The sequence below is a fragment of the Labrus bergylta genome, chromosome 4 (assembly GCF_963930695.1).
Source record: "Labrus bergylta chromosome 4, fLabBer1.1, whole genome shotgun sequence".
In the NCBI taxonomy this organism is placed as follows: Eukaryota; Metazoa; Chordata; class Actinopteri; order Labriformes; family Labridae; genus Labrus; species Labrus bergylta.
In genome coordinates, this window is record NC_089198.1 from 10,013,052 (window position 1) to 10,019,051 (window position 6,000).

Genomic DNA, 6,000 nt, shown 5'->3' on the forward strand with positions numbered 1-6,000 from the left:
CACCTGCTCAAGGTGGAGACATGTCTGGGGATTTACTTCAAAGCAGTCTTGAGGATTGTGTACACCTGCTGTGGCAATGCGGTGTAGAATCATCATTTGGCAGACTGCAAATTGCTCTGCCATTTCCAGGGTCGTTGTGCAGTCTGCTGCTTGCTACAGTGGGTGGTCTAACACCCATATCAGCTCTGCTCTACTTCACATGGCAGGCTGAATTTTCACCGAGTGGAGACCTTTGATTCTCATTACCTGCGTTTAAAATAATCGACTAAAGAGCTCAGAGACACTTGAAAGAAAAATGACTGTTCTTATTTTTTCACTTTTTAGATCCAAGTTTGAAACTTGAGGACATTTTGGGCGACACATCAAACAGTCCATACATTAATTGGGTGTCGCGCTTTAATTGTGCTTATTCTTAGAGCAGCTGTTGTGAGAATATCTCACTTTAGATTGAAGTCATTGCACATACAGGAGGTGTTGCTGCATGTTTTTCACATCTGTGCTACAGAAGGTAGACAGATCTGGCTGTTGGCTGTTTCAGACTATTGGAAGGTTGCTGGTTATGTTACATACACGGCTATAATGGAGCCGTGTGGTTCAGTCAGTTCGAACACAGACATGAGTATGGACAATTGAAGCAGCAGGAAAATGAATCAGAATGGAAAGGTGAAGTGAGAAAGAGTTTTACTGCAATGAAAGTCACTGTTCATGATCTGACTCTGAAAACTATTATTGTTCGTCATTGGATACATTTACTGGAGGTGTTTTTTGGGGCAGCTGTGGCTCAGTTGGTGGAGTCGACCACTCTCAACCGGAAGGTCGAGGGTTCGATCCCCAGCTTCTGCAGCAACATGTCCAATGTGTCCTTGGGCAAGACACTTAACCCCCATTAATTCTCAATGAATGAATGCTTATGAATAAGATTAGTTACTTCTGATGGTCTCACTACAGCAACCTCTGCCATCGGTGTGTGAATGTGTGTGACATGCGGTGTTAAAGCGCTTTGGGTAGTCAGAAGACTCTACAAGCTCAAGTTAATTTTACCATTTACCGTTTTGACTTCACCTAAGGATGCATATATCACAAAAACGTACTGTTTAAATGTTCTGCATTGCTTGGAAAATGCTTTCCTATGAATTCATTTCTTTAAGGTTTCTTAATAACATTTACACAGTTCTGTTCCCCTGCCTGACAAAAAAATGAGCTGAAATCATTCATTTTGCCCTCAACTGGTAACAAACACAGTATTGACCTTGATGAAATATAGATAATGTTGTGGCAAATAGTTGCTTACTTTCACATCCTGCAAACATGGATCAACATTAGCATTCATGTATTGTGTATCTGATTTCTCTTCTTAGCTCTGTTTTTGTTCCTTTTTTTATTCTCCTGGTGGAAAAAAAAAATCTGTCTGTGAATAGCCTTTATATATTTGCCAGATAGTCTTCCAATTCCAAGACTACCAATTGTTTAAAGGTAGTGTACCGTCTTTTATATCGACTCGTTGGCTAGAGACAGCTGTGTGCTACATGTGGATGCAACAAAACATTTAGTTAAATGGTCATAAAATGAACAATTTTCAGTTCCATAAATGTCTGTTAAATCTTTATCTTTGTTTCAGCAAGTTAAAGGCAGGGTTGGTCATTTTCTAAAACTAGCATGATTTGTAAAAGTAGCATTTGAGTAGCATTTGAATTGCCCCCCAGGGACAAATAAAGTTTTTTGAATTGAATTGAATTGATTCCCTCAGTGCTCCGTCTACACCAACCGCCTCCCCTCTGTGCTCCCTCAAAAGCCACGCCCCCTCACTTAAATGCACAATCGCCGTCGATCCAGAAGCGGACCTCAGCTCATTGCTTACGTGTAGAAACGACGTCGTCTCATGTCTCATTCAGCGGTAAGTAAACTCTCAGTATAAACTCTGTCATCTGTGACGCGCTCTGAATGTAGGCTGGAGCATGCAAGGAGTAGAGAACGAGCAGGGATGCGCGATTGGTTGATCAGATTGGTACCTCGTGGCAGTTATCGGTCAAAGGTTTTGCTTTGCTACAGATGACTCACTGATTTTCTTTGTTCCTTTTTCAGAGCACACGAGTTAATCATTTCTGTCAGGACCTAAAGACAATTTCAACCAAAATCTCTAAAAGTGTTTTTACAGAAATTTACCAACCCTGACATTAACAAAATGGGATTGCGCTCATGGACCACTGATATGAAATTTTCTTCTTGTAATACTAAAGTTGTGTAAAGGTTGATGACAAACCCTTTTTGAGTGACTTCCTGAAACACACCTTCAGTTACCGCTTACCTGTGCTGAAGCCGCCAAACACAACAAAACAGAGATTTCAAAGATGACTACTTTAAAAGGCTCCAGAGAGCTGAGGAGACCAGTACCTGGATTATGATTTTCATCTCTATAAATGATTCCTTTTAAGCTACACAAAGTATTTTGATCTTCATTGAATACGAAAATCTAGCGAAGGGCAGAGCTCAGCCAACAATATCAGCCATAAAACATAATATTATGATAGTTCTAAGTCTGTTTTATGCTGAAATAGATCAAGGACCTTCACTGCAGGATGACGATGCTGTATTGATCCAATATTTCGAAGACAACACTCACAAAATGCCATTATTGGGTTTTTGTGTTTGGAGTTTGGCACAACCATAGAAGCCCATTTATCTCCAAGTTATCTATTTGTCCTTGATGAAGTGTGTTGTATATAATATCCGCTTCCTTCTGTTTTTAAAATGTTCCTCCCCCTCTTCTCGCTGTCTGCCCTAGACTGAAACACAACTGTCATGACTTCCTCGCATGAAGAGAAACATTGATTTCGACTCAGCGGGGATCATGCAAAACAGCCTCTCATTAAAATCATAATTACAACTTGGAAATGGCACACGCGGTTCAACTGTGGGGCGAGCTGAAAATCACTGGAAACTATTAAAGTTGCATTTAGCCTTTCCCCCCCCCAAAAAAAACAAAACAGTTCTGACGTCTTTTGTAGCGTGAGGTGAAAGCTTAAACACGAGCTGTATGTCTCAAGCATTGTATTAAGGTCCAGCTGTTTCTCTCTGTTGAGATCTGGAGTCGTTGATGCTTCAGCCTGTTCTTTATAGTGACCAAAAAAATGACTTCTTTTGTTTCTAAAATACCCTTTCTATGTTATATAGTTGTTGTATTGTGGCAGGTTAAGAAAAAACAGTGAAAACTTGCCACTATCCTTCATGACTTATTTTTTCAATGTCAAGGGCATTTGTTTGTTTCTCCTTCTGAAGGTCACTGCTGTGCATCATCATCACTCGTTCTCTCACAAATATCAAACTACAGCGTCACACCAACTCTCTGACAATCCTCATAAAGTCCCCCATCAGTTGTGAAGGTCCACTTCAAACACATTAACACACACAAAATCACATGAAACACACACACACACACACACACACACTCTCTGCCCTCTCCCTGTCCCCAGCCCTGGTTGCCTTGGAGACAGCTGAGACAGGGACCCCATCTCATTACACACCAATAGAGCCGTGTGACTGGCTGCGGGGGATCTTTATCGCCATCTAGCAGCCAAGACAGGGAAAGACATGCAATTTTGTTCATGGCCAAGATTCTGCCTGGTAACCCAATATGCTGACTTCTCCTGGTGCTGAAGTCCAGCCCTGAATTTATAATGAGACACATCATGCTATAGGGGCTATACAGGGAAACATTGACTTAATCTGTAATCTGTGATGGATCTTTCCGAACGCAACTTATTCTTTGAGCTGAGCAATTGATCACGTTTGATCCTCTGATGCACCAGAAAATATATCAGAAACATTTTGTAAATAGATGGAGCTAACCAAAACGGTGCTTAGATGTAATCTATTTGTTTAAGGCAGGTGTGTTTTTCTATTCATGTTATTTTTTACAGCATTTCAGAGTTAAACATTATACCAACAAATTTAGCCACTTAGGTTGTCAAAATAACAGAAATTAAACTTTGAAACGATACTTTTAAAAATGAAACAGTCTCAAGACCTGTTTCTACACCACTGCAGCAAAAAAGAAGTCAGAGGCAGTAGAGGTGGGGGAAAATATCGATGCAGCATAGTGTCGTGATATTTTGCATGGCGATGTTATGTCGATTTGTGGCCGCCAAGTATTAATATTTTTTTATATATCAATACCAAATTTGCTTTTTAATTGTTTAATTGCTGAAGGGGTTTCACAATTCATTTTGAAAAGTTACTTTGTTAATAATTGCTGCAACTGTCGTCCGTACATGTTCTAGTGGTGCAGTCTAGACCTGTGAAGGCTGTTTCGTCATGAGCCGGGGATCCAGCTGAAGATTTCTGCCTTTTAATAAGGCAGTTTTTTCTTACCACTGTAACTTTTGCTGCTTTGCTAAAGTGCTCATGATGGATAGGCCGGGTCTTTGTAATATAGCAATAAGTAAGGTCTTTTACCTGCTCTTTTGTAATGTTAAAAGACAAAGATTAAGGTATTTTACCTGCTTTTTGTAAAGTGTCTCAAGATAACACGAGATAACGAGTTGACGCTATTCAAATAAATATTGATTGATTGATTGAAGTGTGATTAGACTGAAATACTAAATCCATATAGTGAGGTGCATGCAGCCTTACAGGGTTTGACTTTTATCCCAGTGTTGGTCCGTCTCGGGGCTTGACTCACATTGTGTAGAAATAAAAAAGACTGAAGTGAGATGAGTAGACTGAGATTTTTTCTGAGATTATTTTGTCATATTTGATAAAACAGTTCTTGATTTAATTTAACTTTATGGACATAATATGCAGTTAAAAAAGTTAAATCACAATAATATCGTATCGGGACTCAAGTATCGTGATAATGTCGTATCACGGGGCCTTTAGCGATTACCACTGCTAGACACCCATTGGCTAATCTCTTAAATGATGCAAATTGTTTTGAACACACGTGGTATCCAAACGTATTGCATCTAAAATGTTGACCACCTTAATGGCCACCTATAATCAGCTGTTACACCGGAAACATATTTTCAGATTGTATCAGTACTGTATGTAGCTGTGTTACAGAATAACTACCCTGGGCAGCAGTTGAACATTTCAGCTGATCAATGTGAAGCTATATTTGAACTGATAAATATAACCCATCAGCTTATATAAGTTTGCATCTTCCTTGTGTGTGAAATAGTTTTTCTGTAAGTAACTTGGAGCTTCAGCTTACACATAAACGTAGTGGAGTAAAAATATAATGGTAAATATTTATGTCTGAACTGTAATGATGCTACATCTATAGAAGCATGAAATGGAAACACTGATGTGAACTTTAAAGGCTTTGAAATCCAACTTAAAGGTCACATATTATCTTCCTTTTCAACAAGTTTGAATAAGTCTCAGAGCTCCTTAAAACATGTCTGTGAAGTTTCTAGTTCTAAATTCACTCTGATCCTGTTTTTGATCATGTCTATAAACCCCTCTATTTCAGCCCTGCTCAGAACAGGCTGTTTCTGTGTCTGTACCTTTAAATATGTAAATGAGCTGTGTTTGACCACGTCCCTCTCTGGAAGGGCTTGGGTGGCTCAGGCTTTCTCCCTCTGTGCCCTATTGTATATGGAGAGAAGGCAGACTCAGAGGGCAGAACAAACACCTAGCTGTGGGAGTGTCACCCACCTGGGGGAGGGGTTACTGCCCTTTGTGATGTCATGAAGGGAAACTCTCCAAACGGCCTGTTTGAGCACACATTTTCTGAAAAGTGGAGCAGGCAAAAGATGGAGAGGATGGTCTTTTTTCATAAATGAGGGGTTTGTAGTCAAACTAGGGACTCATATTAGTGTTTGAAAAACATGATAAATGCATTTTTCATATGTGACCTTGAATAAATGTTTGTGTACTGATTCTATATTTTAAAACTGTGTTAGTCTCAGTGTAAAACAATCATTTGTACGCACAGTTTGTATAATATACTTAGATGTATGGTGTCACTCTGCAGAATATAACACACTCTGAGTCGTCTGG